The 17,766-nt window shown below is 38.7% G+C and overlaps 1 long non-coding RNA gene across 1 annotated transcript in view; it reads right to left on the bottom strand.

Annotated features, from left to right (window-relative positions):
- Window positions 1–664: 664 nt before the first annotated feature.
- Window positions 665–17,766, bottom strand: part of LOC122793236 — a 73,151-nt gene continuing 56,049 nt past the window's right edge. The window contains exon 3 of the long non-coding RNA XR_006363454.1: window positions 665–806. This is a non-coding gene — a long non-coding RNA (uncharacterized LOC122793236). The remainder of the gene's footprint in view (window positions 807–17,766) is intronic.

Raw genomic sequence — 17,766 nt, forward strand, 5'->3', positions numbered from 1 at the left:
TGAAAAGCAAATGTCTATCAGGTCACACATTACTATGAAAATCATAGATAACATTAAACTGAAACTGATGTGCCCATCTGCAATCTAAGATACATTAATTAGCATCCCATCTATGTGTGAGTTCTGCATATCAGAATATGAGAGTAAAGGTGTATTAGCATAAATTGAAGGCCTCATTTAAAACACAATTCAGGATGAAATGGCACAAACATTACCAAGTAGCACAGTTATAATCAACAGAATTGCTGCCAGTAGATGGCTCCGTATGTACACTTCACTTTGTCGCATTATCTATACTTATGGACATGTCCAGTAACAGAACATGTCAGAGACACTGTATCAGTCACACAATGTGAGCAGCTTTGCCTAGGCCATGCAGTGGCATGCATAACACAGCTTACTAGTGGAAATCATGACATGACCTAAACAGTTGTTTATTGGTCAGCATTAAGCATGGCAAACATATACAAAGCAAGCACACATAACATATCCTGACATTTCAAGTAAAGCATGCCCTGACACTGCCTCATTCAACATTCACAGAGCTGTAATTTGATAAAAATGAAAATGACAACAAAACATTAATACTGAGGCCTGCACTGTTTAAAAATAATTTATGCCTCAGTAAACTATCTGAGAGCAGTATATATGGTAATGTCAGAAATACAGGCTTGTAACAAGGATCAGATACATTTTATTTAACAAAACAAACAAAATAAGTAGCATATTTTTCTCCCTCTGCTGCTCCTCCAGTCTGTGCATCTGCTTGATGCACAGGGCATGGTTACCGGCCCTGCCCTTGTCACCTGCAAAAATAAAAGACCAACTGTGAATGATGGAATCCTCAAATAATAGTGATATACATTGCTTATATCAGGTTCTAAAAATGTTTTGTTGAACAACATCACAGAATCACCATACATATTTTGTAATGTTACTTATACAGTCCTTCATATCTTGGAATAGAATTGAACAAAGAGTGGCAAATCTGAGATGCAAACCTGCAACTCTAAGCTATATCCACACTCAAACCTTAACACATACATGCCTAGCTAATACATCTTTCCTGGGAGTGTGTGAAGCAAATGCAGTGCAAAGACTTTGAGTTATGAATGTGCATTGATGACAATGTGCTGGACATTTAGGAAAATAAGTTGCAAGAATGAATGCATTTCAGCACAGTGGTCCCAGCTGATAACAACCAATGAAAACCTTCACCCCTCAGAGAGTGGAATAGTGTCATGTATCACATACCTGATGGTAATAGACAACAACAAGGTGCTGTACATCAGGGACACACTAATGTATGTGGGAGGACTACATATAAAGATATTCATTGGCAAAACACACATCACAAATGAAATGCATACATCACTGTATCTCCTTGTTCTGCATTCCACCTGCATGTCTGACCATTAGACTTCCTCCAAAGATAAAGATGAGAAGGTTGTCGAAGTGAATTTAATAATGAATGAAAAAATTATACATTAAACAATTTTGCAAATGACAGCATATTCCACAAAGCATTTTAGCAGAAATGTAACAGTCTTTTCCAAGCTTTACACATATAAGCAGGTATGTAGAGTAGAGTTTTCACAATGTGTGAAAGAGACAATGTTAAGAATATAATAATATGTTTTCCCTATGTGGAGTTGAATCCACAGCACGCCAACATATGTTTATGTTAACCCATTTCTTTACATGCCAAGCTAACAACCAGCAAATACTGGGTGGTGTATCTTTATTACTACGGATAATGGATGAATACGATAACACCAGACAAATAAATGCAATAGGCCATCATGATGTACACAAATAACAGATATCAACACATATTACAAATGGTAAGATATGTGTAGGTAGTTGGAAAGGCAGTCCTCTTGGGTTAAACAAATGGGAGTATTATAAGAATGTCCATTTATTCAGAGAAAAGGAGTAAAAAAGTTATTTATGAGTTAGTTTTCACACATAGACAGGTAGACTAGGCAATACTGTCATAGTGTTATGGATAACTACAAAATGTGTAGTTATCAGTGGCCTAGGCACTATAGGTGTCAGTGATACATGACTATAGTGGATGTGTGAAATGATGTATATGTTGGAAAACAGATGTACATCTACAGTGTTCAGTATTATGTACAGTATAAACATTAGCAAATAAATAAACCCCATAAAATAGAATCTGTAGTTATATGAAGAACAATCTCCATGTCTTTTTAATTATCCAGATGAGCTAATTGTCATAACAGCTACTTAATGTTTCTAAAAGACATGTAGCTGATATATTTAGGACAAAGTTATATCTCTAAATTTAGTAGGAATACTCAGGTATATGTAGGATTCTGACACTTGCTGTATGCCTTCCAATAGTCTGATAACATCTTATATGCACCAGTTTTAAAATGTGATTTTGATACATTTAGTTGTCATACCATTGCCACCTGCAAACTAACTGGGACCTAAGCATTTTTCAGTTTTCAGGGACTTCAGGGTGCCAGGTGCAGAAATAGATGGAGAAGGAGACCCCCTACATGCTCACTGCCTATGCTGGACATGAGCAAAGGATACAAGCACACCCAAAGAACTTTATGATGATTACGATCTGGAACCGGTTTATGAGAGCACTGCCAATGGACTGGGATTTTCTGTACTGGCATGCAAGTCCACTAATGCTATGATGACCTGCATTGGAGGGATGCTGAGGATCTCTCCCAGAGCTATTTCCTAGCTGTATGTTCTTATGGCAATGTTTTAATTCAATTTCATGGCTGTGTGTAATGATAAACGTAATACTAACGTACTTAAACTATACACATATAACTGTGAATATTCTTATTACAAGCAGGTATGAACTGTTATGTCAGTTAGCTCAACTGGATAAACAATGAGTCACAGTGATTAATAGCCCCCTATGTTTGGGTTCAAAGCCCATTTCCAGGAATTTCCATGTTCATGTAGTTGATATTGAACCTAAGCAATTTAAGCCCTGTAATTTCTTGGAAGATATAGAATGGCTATGTGATGTTCATCATGTTTCACTGTTGCAGTCATTACAATTGGGTTATCCTGCTGGCAGGCTACCCGCAGTCGGCCTGAATTCCAAAGTCTAGGTCCAGTGTTGGTTGCTGTTGCCTCCTCCCTGACGTCAGTGTGCCAGGGGCATAAAAGATGCAGCCGATGACATTTTCTTCAGTCTTTCTTGCCGCGCGGTGCCCAAAGCAAAAGCAGTTTGCAAGTGCCGGTCGTCCGACTCCTGAGATTTTTGTGTTCGAATTTCAGATCCGAAATCTTCATTAAAAGCTAAGTACCCCGTTGGGGTAACTTTTTTCTTGCTCCAGACCGATGTCAGAAAAAGTTAATAATTGTATTTCTCGTGGGAAGCAAATCTATGCAAACAGTCAAGGATTTCTTACAGGTACAGCCTCCAAGATTTAGCAGACACTGGCCTACAAATAATTGGTCCTTTCCAGTGTCAGACAGGCCACAAAGGGGCAGATACAGACACCCTAGAGGCAGGTCCCAGCCCCAAGGCACATACAGGTCTAAACAATGGGGTGTTTCTACCTCCAAAAGCGGAGAAGACAAATCACAACCATACAGGAAAGAGTCCCAATGTCTTCCCCCTGCATGCGCCAAGCACTTATCTTCTGGCAGCACCTTTAGGGGGAAAACTAGCACTTTTTCATCAAAATTGGCACATAATAACCCAGGACAAATGGGTCTTGAACATAGTGTCACAAGGCTACAAGTTTCACTTTCATACCCTGCCAAGGGCACATGGTTTGCCAGACCTGCCAAAAAATCAATGGGCAGAGGCACAAAAGCAAATTTCATCCCTCATGGACATGAGGGCCATTCAGCAAGTACCAGAGCAAGAGCAGGGACAGGTGTTTTACTCAAGACTGTTCTTGGTGCCCAGAAAGGACAAAGCCTGGAGGCCAATACTGGACCTATCTATTCTAAACACATATCTGGATATTCCAAAATTCAAAATGTTGGCTCTGCAGCAGCTTCTGCCCATGCTGGGCAAAAGAAGACTTGGCTTGTGACTTTAGACCTAAAACAGGCATACCTGCATGTCCCAATCAGACAATCATGCAGAAGATACCTCAGATTCATAGCTGGCTCAATGCACTACCAATTCTCTGCACTGCCCTTTGGCTTATCTACTGCACCCAGGGTCTTCACAAAATGCCTGGCTCCAGTAATTGCATTTTGCAGACAAAGAGGAATACAAATATATCCTCACTTGGACGACTGCCTCATTCAAGCAGAGAACAAGGACATTCTACTACAGCATCTGGCGTTTGTAAAAAGATTACTAGCATGCCTAGGGTACACGGTAAATGAAAATAAATCAAAACTTGTACCCTCTCAAGAGATAATATTCCTGGGTGCAAGCCTAAATACAACTGCCCAGATGGCTTATCTCATGCCAGACAAACAAAGGCAACTGACTACTTATTTCAAACTGTTGGCAATAAAGGCCCAGTTATCTGCAAGAAAAATTCTGCAGGCTTTGGGCTTCATGGCATCCTGCATTCTGCTAATTCCATATGCAAGACTGCATATGAGGAAACTTCAATGGTATCTAAAAAGTGGTTGGACTCAACATTGTCACAGCCTGGGAACAATAATTAGCCTCATTCCCTGCCTGCAACAGGAGTTTCAATGGTGGGCAAAGGCCTGTCACCACAACAAGGGACAGCCATTCACTTTACCCACAGCCAGGCAAACATTAACAACAGATGCATCAGATTATGCCTGGGGGGCCCACATGGCAGGAAGATGTATTCAGGGCACATGGTCCACAAGCCAAATGCATCTACATATCAATCAAAAAGAGATGCTAGCTGTTCATAGTGCCATGACAGCCTTCAAGGACCAACTTCATCCAGGACAACTACTGATAAAAACGGACAATACCACAGTCATGTGGTACATAAACAAGCAGGGAGGCACTCATTCCTATCCCCTTTGCAGAATAGCCATGACTTTGTGGGACACAGCATTGACTTACCTAGTACATCTGCAGGCACAATTCCTGCCAGGAAAGATAAATACTCTGGCAGATGAACTAAGCAGAAACCTCATGGATCCCCACGAGTGGAAATTGGATCTGCAAATATTCAGCATAATAACAAGGAAATGGGGATGCCCGGACATAGATCTATTTGCCTCCCCTCACAACTGCCAACTACAGAGATTCTGCACAAGGACATCACAAGCAAGCATGGAAAGTGGATGCTCTGTCTTTCAGCTGGAAAAACTTAACAGTATATGCCTTTCCTCCACTGCCTCTCCTCCCCAAGGTACTCCTAAAGGTCAGACAAGAGAAGCCAAAAATGATACTGATTGCCCCAGACTGGCCCCGCCAGCACTGGTACCCAGTCCTAAGGAACCTGTCTCAATGCCCAGCCTGGAATTACCTCAAATTCCTGACTTACTGTCCCAACAAAACAGCCAGATCCTGTACATCCAACTGAAGACCTTAAATCTGGCAGCATGGCGGATAATTTAGTCATTCAAAACACCCCTCTTTCTAAAGTAGTGATGGATGTTATTTTGGAGGCCAGGAGGCCTAGTACCAGAAAATCTTATGCTAAAAAATGGAAGAGATTTTGTGCTTGGAACCAGGCACAAGGAATTGACATAATTGTACCAAATATTCCTCAGATTTTGCAATACTTAACTGAGATGCTGGACAAAGGCCTATCCTTTTCATCAATTAAGATTCATGCCTCTGCCATTTTGGCTCATTACAATACAGAGCCACTTGTTTTTTCTCATCCTTTACTAAGGCAGTACCTCAGAGGAGCCAAAAACTTAAGGCCTCCAAGGAGATCACCAATACCTGCATGGGACCTCAATTATGTCTTGGAAAAACTCACCCTGCCTCCTTTTGAACCAGCCACTACAGCTGATATAAAATTTTTATCTTGGAAAACAGCTCTTCTCCTAGCAATAACCTCTGCAAGACAAGTCTCAGAGCTACAGGAACTCATGGCTGTGGAACCTTTTATCATTTTCCATCCAGATAGGGTTTCTCTGAGGACAAACCCGACATTTATGCCTAAGGTAGTGTCCAATGTGGCCCTTAACCAAAATATTCACTTGCCTACCTTTTATACAAATCTACAGAATAAGGGTGAGAGACTTCTGCATTCTTTGGACATACACAGACAGCTGCGCTTCTATCTGGACAGAACCAAAGCTTTCAGAAAGACTGAGCAATTACTAGTGGCATATGCTGCAGGATTACAAGGAAAGGCTATCTCAAAGCAGACTATTTCAAAGTGGATAGGCCACTGCATTCTTTTCTGCTATTCACAACATGGCAAATCAGTGCCTACAGCCATTAGGCCACATTCAACCAGAACAGCAGCCTTCCTCAGAGGAGTACCAACCAAAGACATTTTAGAGGCTGCAACCTGGAGCTCAGTGCACACTTTTACAAAGCACTACCACTTACCATTCTACTCTAAATCCAGGGCAGGCTTTGCCACTGCAGTTCTGCAGGACCTCATAGCCACTCCTAATCCTATTTAGCTCCAGCCTCCCAACCTTAGCTTTGGGATTCAACCCAGTTGTAATGACTGTGACAGTAAAACACGATGAACATAGTACAGTTGTGTACCTACCATAAATGTAGATGCTCGAGTGTATTCACTGTTGCAGTCCAGGTTACCCACCCACCACCCCCCCTTATCTTTGCTGGAAGTTATCTGTACTTCTCTATTCTATACAACCTATGTGGTGTATTTGCTGGTAGAGGAAAGAATAATTTACTTTGGTGCATGTATGCTTTATTGACATATTTTTAGCCTACCCTTTTGGGGGCACCTGACATCTGGGGCAAGAAAAACTGAAGAAAATGGCATCGGCTGCATCTTTTATACCCCTGGCGCACTGACATCAGGGAGGAGGCAACAGCAACTGATGCCGGACCTAGACTTTGGAATTCAGGCCGACTGCGGGTAGCCTGCCAGCAGGATAACCCAATTGTAATGACTGCAACAGTGAATACACTCGAACATCTACATTTATGGTAGGTACACAACTGTACTTTTTAATGACACCTATCCTTGGATGACTATGCTTTTCTCTGTTACCTATAATGGTTCAACAAGCACAGTATGTGTCTGTATGTGTGAATGAATACTGTGTAATACAGACATACTTTATTAGGCTCTATATTACAAACCAGTTAAACACTGAGACATATTACTGCTATACAATGGAATATGTCATAACGCCATAGAAATAATGCTGTTTGTTGTAAGGCAGTTTGCAGTCTGTTGGCTCAAACTGTTGAACTTTAGGTTAATATGAATGTTTTAGGAGTACAGCTCAGTTCAGTTCCTGTTATGATCAAACCTTGCCAAGTATGGGTACATCATCAGTATACCGGCACCCACTCATCGCTTATTGCTTAAATACCAGATTATTTATAATCAACTGATATAATCCTTCCATGCTAGTGAAATTTATTTATTTATTTATTTATTTGTTTATTTATTTTTGCAGGTGATTAGGACAGAGCTAAGAATCATACATTGTGCATTAAGTGGCTGCACAAGCCGGAGGACCTGTGTAGGGACACAGATATGTGTGCTGACTGCAGACATTAATTTCCCCAGAAGCAATCATAACATTGTTAAATAACCACTTTTGCTTGCAGAATCTGGCTGACTAACATTAATAGAACACCACTCATAATGTATCTGTAAGGTGACTGTAATAGTCATGATTTAATGTGAATAACATTATACATGCATTGCAAAATTCCACTTTTGAGTTATAAAAAGGGTATGTTTGAGAACGTAATCATTATTTTTTTAAGCACAACCTCAATGACAGATATATCTATGTAACTGTCATAGTGCTTTTAACTGGACACTTTCATATGTAGGTTGTTGTGCTGTTACATGTTTTGGAAAAGTAGATGATGGCAAATTTATATGCCTGCATTGGTGTTTACACTGAATTTTCTATTGTGCATAGCCTGCCAATTCTATTGCTGAATGGGTGTCTTCTGTTTAATCATGTGTTGTGAGGATTCCAGACATTTTTTGTCATGTACTAATTGTGTCCAAAACCAATCCTGTTATTGTTTCCTATATGCTTGTTAAATGCCTATTTATCAGTATTACAGTGTTTTAGTTGATCAGGTACATAGATAAGAAAACTACAAATTGACTTAGTGGCATTTATACATTTCTTGATGATAGACACTGTGAGGAATAAACTACAGTGGTAGATATCACATGCTATGTGTAAGATTGCTTTGCATGATGTGTTGTACTGCATTCTGATTCTCTGATGTGATGTCAGCCATTAACCATGTTACATTGCTTATCTCATTTGCATATAGAGATTGATGTTTCCACTGCTTGTTCATCATACTGTCTATTGTTAAGAAACATCTGTTATTCATGGGATGTCAAAATAACACCTCAGTTATACTTGAACTTAACTTTGCTATGAACACCTCAACTCGTTTGTGTCAGGCATACATACAAATAGTGGACCATGGAATGTGTGTTTTTTTTCCTGACATACTGTCTGCATGACTGTGGTGGGAGGTATATGTTAGGGTTTTATATCACAGTTCTAATTCAAAACACTATGCTGTTGTTCTCAGTGTCAGCATTGCAGAAACTGATGTGATTGTAGATTCATGTCATCATTATATGACACATTATAATGAAACACTTATCTAGATGTGTTGTAATATGTATGTGTCCTGCTTTGGTACATGTTTGTTTTTCATGAATACCGATGGCTGTTTCATACTTGCAAGTAATAACAGCGTTTTCTCAGATAAGCTGCGTATTGCATGACATGTAATGCAATGGGGTAAAGAAAGAACAATCTGTGAGGCACATAGTGTCCCACACATGGCCTTCTATTGATATCAGAACATGGGACCTGTGGCAGCTTGCTGATTGGATGACAGAGGAGATGACATGCCAGACCCCTACCAGGCAACTCCAAGTCAGTGGACCAGGAAGATAACGGACAGACGATGACTGTGATGACAGACCTAGACTTGCATGTGCCACCATTCCTGCTGTTCAGCATCGGAGACATCAACCACCACAACAAAGAGACAGCTTACGGGAACAGATCCAGAAGGTGATGATGGACATCTTTCAGATGACGATGAGGGACATGAACTTTTTTCAGGACATGGTATGGGCCATACACTACTCCTTCCTGAAGATCTCTAGGGAGATCATTCGCAATGTTCAACCCCATCAGGGTGGGCCCACAGGACCATAAGTTTTGTCCATGTGATTCAGTTATGTGATGCTGACACCATGGTGTGTGCAATTTCACAAAATATAATATACAGGCCTAACTGTGGGGACATAGCATATTGCTGTCATGCATAGCTGATATACATCTGACCATACACTACAGTATCATGTCATAGCTGGCATGAGCATACCTCTCAACCTGGAAACATCAAAAATCTGGACAAGGCCCATGAAAAACAGGTACAAATCTGTACGCTGATTAACATCTAATTTGCATACACAATTACATAACCCCACCCACTCCAATGGAATTGTGAGATACCAACTCTCAAATGCAAACTGAAGAACAGAAAACCAAAATATAGCGCCAGAGTTTCCCTGCAGCCATTCCAATGTTCCATTACCTGACTGTTTCACCCCATTTACCATAAACACTAATGTGTGCATAGTATGCATACTGCTTTACTTCTACAATGATTATATGGATTTTATTTTTACATTTTATAGCACAATGCAAACACTAATAGACATCTGGTTGCTAAACAAAGCAATACTGTCTCACAATGAAAATAGACTTGGCATTAAAATGTCTTTGCCCTTGAAACTGACATTCATTGAAACAGCATTATAACCCACACCACATCCAAAGTCACCTACCATAACGTACATCAAGTACAGGGAGTGGTACTTGCTATGCCAGCTTATGTTCTCCTTTCAAACACCTGAACTTCTCAATAGACTACTTTCACAACTCAGTACAAATCTGTATTTTTCTGAGACAGAACCCATGCTCCCCATGCCTGCAACTTGTTCATCTGTATGCAGTAACCTGTATTAAGGCCTATTTGCCAACATTGAACATCTACTCAAAAACTTTATTTTAATATACATGGTACTCTACCCAAAAATGGATTATCTTTAAATAGCCCGGAGAAAGTTGATATCTTTACGGTATGTGCAAAATTGTAATTTATTCCCAAAAAAAAAATCTCTGTAATAAAACTTCCTTCTTTTACATGCCTTCCCATTTGGTCCAACAAAGACAGAATTAATTTGCCTGTACATTTTGAGGTTAATATACATATGTAACCCAAGAAGAACTCTTACTAGATCATTGTCAAATGCTTTAAAGGTCAGGCAGAGCTTGTTTCTAATAAAGCTGTAGTTTAAACTACGAAATTTCAAATACTGTAGCTTGGAAGAGTAATCCTACATTTCTCTTCAAGATTGTGTCACCCAAACACCAAGATAGACAGACACACACATTTTAAATTATTTTTCAAATCAGAAAAGTTTTCTACATCTTACTGAATGTAGCCTTAAGTCAAAAAACCTGCTTTCACTAATCCCACTTTGTGAAAGTGATCTCCCTTTGACAAGGAGACAGAGTACAGATAAAATACACATTCATATTAGGCTCCAACCCATTCAACAGTAATGCTATAACAGTATTTTTTTTCCCCAAGGTGACTCCATATCTTGATATCAGAGCTGTTTGCCCACACCTATAAGTACACTTTGGCACATGCACCTGCTGTCTGTATTCCATTTCTGCCCCTACAGTTGTCATACAGCACACCCCATAGCATTGCCTTCAACTATGTAAAATAAAACTATGTTACCCTTGAGTTCACAGGTCTGCAAGTTTTGGGGACAGATGGATAGTAGGGTATGGAAAATGTCATTGTTATTGATAAGCTCTTGCTACAAGAACTAAGGACATATGGGTGGCATCTGTTGTGTAGAAGGGGTCTTTTGTGGGTAAATTGTCCTCATCTTCCTCTATATGTATTTCTTACATTATATTACCTTTTGTGGGAGGCCACATTTCTTACTCTCCATCTCATGTGCACCTCATCCAGGTCACAGTCACTTAATTTCCCTTTCAGTGAAGATGTTTAATCCGAGTGCAACAAGCCAACACAGTAGTCACATATCATGGTTATCTAGTATCAAAATGTCACAGGTGAAAATTATGTTTGACAGAGAATACCTTCAAGATCACCACCTCTGCATCAAGCCACAGTTACACAGTGGCACTTTCACCCCTTTACAAGAAAAAATAGTATATGACATGGCATACCTACCACCTCGAGAGTCGCATCTCAGACACTTGTCATATGCCTCCCCCCAAGAATGTATGTGTGTGTGTGTGTGTGTGTGTGTGTGTGTGTGTGTGTGTGTGTGTGTGTGTGTGTATGTGTGACATCTGGCAGCTAGCAATTCTCTGTACATACTCTAACATACACAGACTCACATATATGCATATGTGCACACACACGCGCGTGCGCGCGCACACACACACACACACACACACACACACACACACACACACACACACACACACACCTTACCTTTAATTCCATCCAGTGAGCATCCATCTTCTTCTAAGTAAAATCCCAGCTCACGAACATCTTCTAAATAAAAAATCCAGCAAGTGTCTTCAAACTCCTTTCCTTGAGCGTCTTCTCTGCTAAATAAATAGATCCAGCCAGCGAAATCTGTTCTGGCTCTTCTTTGCTAACTAAATAAATCCATCATCCAGCCAGCAAAATTATTTCCGGCTCTGGTGATTGCCGTTCACAAAAGCATTTGAACCAGAGCCGGAAATATGTGGTACGTGATAAGTATGAGTGCGAGCTGAAGTCCGACAGGCTGGTGGAGCTGATGTCTTTGCGCACTTGATGATGTCAGCTCATGAAGAGCAAAAATTTTTTAAAAATTAAAAAACAAAGTGCGAATAAATTAGAATTGAAGGGATGCCACTCGGGAATCATGGCACCCCATTATCTGGACCCCAAAACTCGGTAAAAAATGAGTAATTCGGGACAGTTGAGAGGTCTGGGGATGAGGTTACATGACGTGCGACACACATTAATACAGTACACATGCTTTAAGCAATTACATTTACATGATGTGCTGTGCATAGTGCATGCATTGCTTCATAAGGGTAGTGATGCTACATCATAACTATGAATATATGTACGAACTGCTGTGCATGCAGTGCAGCACAGTATTATGCCCAATCAACTGTGGCATTTATGTGACACATCAGACTGTTGCAGTTACCATGATGCAAGTGAGGCACCATTGTTCTGAAATTGTTCTGATTGCATTGTCCCACTGTATACATGGGTGGGATGACAGCTACTCAACAAAGGTTTTGTTCATGTATTTGTCAGATAACACAGTAGGATGGGTCCATGTCCTTTATTTACAGTTTGTCCATGTGTAAGCACTGCATACATTTCACTCTAGGTTGTTGCTGTCTAATGTCTGTTCAACAACATGACCAGTCCTTCCCGATGTGATTCATGTAATATTCATTTTTTTAATGCCATGTCACACTGGCACAATAGCTATGTGTGTGGCATGTACTGGCATATATTGTGCCATTTTGTATCACATCTGTGTGATTGCTCTTCGCAGGCATTTATAAGCCACATAATGCATAGACAGTAATTTTCCCATTGCTGTGTATACAGTGATGTTATATTTAGCATAATTCCTGCATGCATTGTTTCTCATTCTAAGTTATATTACAGCATGCATGATCATATTGGCATAGCTACCCATATTTAGGCATTTAACGTCTGTATGTATGCGTGTGTGTATATATATATATATATATATATGTATATATGTGTATATATATATATATATATATATATATATATATATGTATATATATATATATATATATATATATATATATGTATATATATATATATATATATATATATATATATATATGTATATATGTATATATATATATATATATATATATGTATATATATATATGATGATTTACATACATGTACATACATGTACGTGTCTATGTACGTACTATGATGAAGACAAAATGCCCTTGTACATTGGGACTGTGTATATTCATTTCTTCCATTGTCACATGCATAACTGTCCTTTGCTCGGTTGTGTACATAGACATTGTTTTATACACACACACACACACACACACACACACACACACACACACACACACACATGCGCAAGCGCATGCATGCATATGTGTGTGTGTGTGTGTGTGTGTGTGTGTGTGTGTGTGTGTGTGTGTGTGTGTGTGTGTGTATATATATGAATTCACTTTATAATCTCAAAATACTGAAATCTCGAATTTCAGTATCCCGAGACTATAAAACCAAACATTCACAATATCAAAACCCCAAAAGCACGAAATTCAAAATCGCGACTTTTAAATACACCCTCCACCACACAAACATACATACACTTTCCTCCTCACACTACAATAAACCAACAAAACACACACAAACATAATAACACAAACACACACACCTACCCTACATATAAGCAGGGAGGCAAGCCCCCCTGCACCCTCACTACTTATATATACTAACTCCGAGGTCGCACTGAAAAGACAAAGACACTAAACCCACCACTACATACTCTATATTCCCCTTGCACAAACACACAAGACATACATACAAACACCACCAATCTCAACACTTACACACTCACACTCTTACATACCTACCCTAACCTACACCTAAAACTTCCCAACACACTCACATACACTCAAATCCCTACCCGAAACCCTTAAAAAAACAGCACTTACCTGAATCTCCAGACATATCCACACAACGGCAGGCAAACCATATCACACAGCACACCACACCTTACAAACATAGCAAATCCCACATAGCGCGCCACCACAGCTACGGATTCGACATTTCAAATTCGATCAAGTGCAGTTTCACTCAATTGCACTTTTGGCTCTTTCATCTTGAGATACTGAAATTCAACATTTCAGTATTTCGAGATAGTAAAGTGCCTCTATATATATATATATATATATATATATATATATATATATATATATTGCACCTCTTCCATTATGTTATCATGACAGTATATATGTGTATGATATAAGGAGTATTATATTGTGTACCTATGCATTTTGCTGCTTACTTGTTGCACATTACTGTGTTTTTGTAGTATGTACACACACGTTTAGAGCCATTATCTATGCTGTCTACCCATGTGATGCACATTAGTCATTCACTTCAATGTAGCTTAGGTGGACTTCCACACCAGTCTCTGTGATGAGCATATGCATGTGAAAAGTGTCCTTTTATATACAATTGTCCACCTTTACTGTGTGCCTATTTCATTTGTTTCTGTTTCCTTACTGATGTTGACCTCTGTTGCCCACCTTCCTTTCCTGTTTTACCATTGTCGAATATGTTGCACATGTACATGGCATACATTTACCATTGTTTACATTACCATCATTGTCATGTAGTTTCTCTGTTAAAATAATACTTTGTACAACAATTTCACCATGATACACTTGCAAGGGATATGCAGGCTGGTCATTTTTCCTGTTGTACTTACATTTTTGTACTGAAGAAGACTTTTTTTACTTCATCCCTATGCACAAGCTGATATCCTTTATTTAGCATTATTTATACCTTAATTACTGATTATTATTCCTTGTCATTGCTGGGTGTATGTGTACTGACTTTGTTTTCTGATTTGATTCTGTTTATCCAATGCAGGTAACACATATATGACAAAACATATGTGTTGCTTCTGACATGGCATATGTCTTTCTCATCTCTTTCACATGTGTTGCCCATTATGCATTTATTTAGGTTGTGTAATACACAGTCACATAATTGGTTTGCTACTGTACTTCTGTTTGGCATTGTGCTTGTTTGTTTGCCTTCAATTTGCATGGTTGGAGGTTCTAGTCTATCCTCTGCTTGTCTTTTCCTACATTTCCCTGGCTGGATCTGCTCATCCTTGCTGTAGCTTGGCTTATACTTGCACTGCTGACAGACTTTATCAGATTTTATATCCACTGTGTACTGCAGTCAACATTTATTTCATTACAACCCAGTACTACAGACAGTCATACAGCTTCAAGTTTGACTGTCAAATAGTATGCAACATCTCAACACTACATAACGCATAGGTACATCTGTATTTCTGCATTGCACCATGACTGGAATGTATCACTGCCCTGTTTGTCGATTTTATTTCACCTTGTCTGTGTAATTTACCTCACCTTAAATTTTTTTCCACCCTTTGTTTGTCATGTATTATGATATTTGTTATATGTTTACATATATATATATATTTGTTTTGCTTCTCATCCTCCTCTTTCCCTGTCTTTTCCATTTCTTCTAATCTCCAAAAATCAAAAAAGGGACCTATTCCCACAAAAAATATCCATGTATCTCTAACTATCCCTCAGATTTTCATCTTTTGGCATACTTCTTCTGTGTCCAGCTTACCCCACATCTGCTTTTCTGCTTCCTTATTTCCCTTGGTGTATGCGTTACTTGTGTTCCCCACAGTGGCTGTAATTGTTTTTCATCTTAATTATTTTTGTTGTGGAAATTTGCAGATTTCATCTGATTCTGTATATTGCAATGACTGTGTATCTGTATATGCATTATGACAAAATCCTTAACTGTTTGTGAATATTATTCACATGACTGTTCTTGTATGACATCCATAGGTATTTGTAAATATTTTTCAGTTGGTGTACAGATTGCTGAAGATTTCTCATCCTTTATTGATTTTGTATTGTTTGCATTCAGGCTGTTTTATTTAAATAGATGGACATTGATAATGCATGGCCCAGTTAATAAAGCACTTGTCCAGACATATACAGATTTGCCACGTATGCTTGTCAGTTCATCAACCTCCCTGGATATATATGTTTTGTGCTGAGTTATTCTATGTACACTGAAGCATATTAGTGTATTCCTTGTTTATCCAAAACTGTGCAAAATGTGCAGGATTCCATGAAGTTTATGGAATCTAGGCCATTATATTCCAAATCTTGCATTTGATAGGCTTTGAACATATTCATCTAAGGACAGGATGCAGCTTGAAACATCTTTAAGAGTTGCAGCCATCCATGGGTTAATTCTGAACCATGTGTCTGCTGTGTTTGATATTCTTTATGTTGATATTTTTTGAATCATTAAATACAATTTACATCAAACTAATCATATCAGAAATAAAAATCAAATTTTTATCAAAGCATCAATAGATTAGAGTCAACCATATAACATCAAAAGAACAAACAACAAGAAAAATATAAACAGTATTACTTTTCACAAAATATACTCTCCCTCACTCATGGGTTATTTAAGCAATAACCCAAGTCTGAGTGTGGGTAATGCTGGATTTACCCATGGTTGGTGTGGTTTGGTCATGAGGGCGACCAAACAAAGGTAACTGTGGGTAAATCCAGCATTGCCCACACCCAGACGTGGTTATTGCTATTATACAATGACATTATTTAAGAAAAAAAAACGTACTTTTCTTAAATAATGTCTTTGTATAATGCCTCCGTGCTGCCTTTCCGTGGTTTTCTGCTATCCTGGGGCTTTTTTTGATGTACTGCGCATGCGTGTGGGACTTGTGTTCCCATGCTTACGCAGTACATCAGAGCTGTGCAGAGGAAGCAACAGAGAAAGGAAGATCTCCGTTACCTTTTTTTTTTTTTTTTTTTTTAAATTCAAAATTAAAAAAAAAGTAAAAAAAGGAAATCAGGAGATGTTTTACTTTCAGGAGAGCCAGGACAGACAAAATAAAAGGATAATCAGATACGTTTCTTTAATTTTGCAGAACTTACCTGATTATCCTTTTATTTTTCTCTGTGCTGTCTCAACGTTTGATTTAAGTCTCCCAGTTTCTTTTTTTATTAAAAAAAAAAAAAAAAAAAGTAAAAAAATATGAGAAATACTAACAGGAAAAAGTCCGGGTGACCGGACCTTTTCCCATTGGCAGAGTCTTCGATTTACAATAGGCATGCTGGTTCGGCTGACCAGTCAGCATGCTCATTTTTTTAATATTAATTGTCAGTCATAGTATAATTAAGCAATAACCCACATCTGGGTGTGGGTAATGCTGGATTTACCCATGGTTGGTGTGGTTTGGTCATGAGGGCGAAGCCTGAGTGACCAAACAAAGACAACCGTGGCTAAATCCAGCATTGCCCACACCCAGATGTAGGTTATTGCTATTATAAATTACATTATTTAAGAAAAGAAATACTTTCTTTTCTTAAATAATGTCGTTGTATAATCCCTCTATGCTGCCCTTCCTCAGTTTTCCACTATCCTGGGGCTTTTTCTGATGTACTGCACATGCATATGGGACTTGTGTTTCCACGTTTACACAGTACATCAGAGCTGTGCAGAGGAAGCAAATGGAGAAAGGAAGATCTCTGTTGCTAATTTTTTTTTTTAATTCAAAATTTAAAAAAAAGGAAAAAAAGGAAATCGGGAGACGTTTTACTTTTGGGAGAGCCAGGACAGACAAAATAAAAGGATAATTAGGTAAGTTTCTTTAATTTTGCAGAACTTACCTGATTATCCTTTTATTGTTGTCTGTGCCGTCTCCCTCATTTGCTTTAAGTCTCCGGGTTTCTTTTTTTTTTTTAAAAAAAAAAAGTAAAAAAAAATTACAAGAAATACTAATAGGAAAAAGTCCGGGCCACCGG

This window comes from Protopterus annectens, chromosome 2.part0 (genome assembly GCF_019279795.1).
Source record: "Protopterus annectens isolate FY-2018-M chromosome 2.part0, PAN1.0, whole genome shotgun sequence".
Lineage (NCBI taxonomy): Eukaryota > Metazoa > Chordata > Ceratodontiformes > Protopteridae > Protopterus > Protopterus annectens.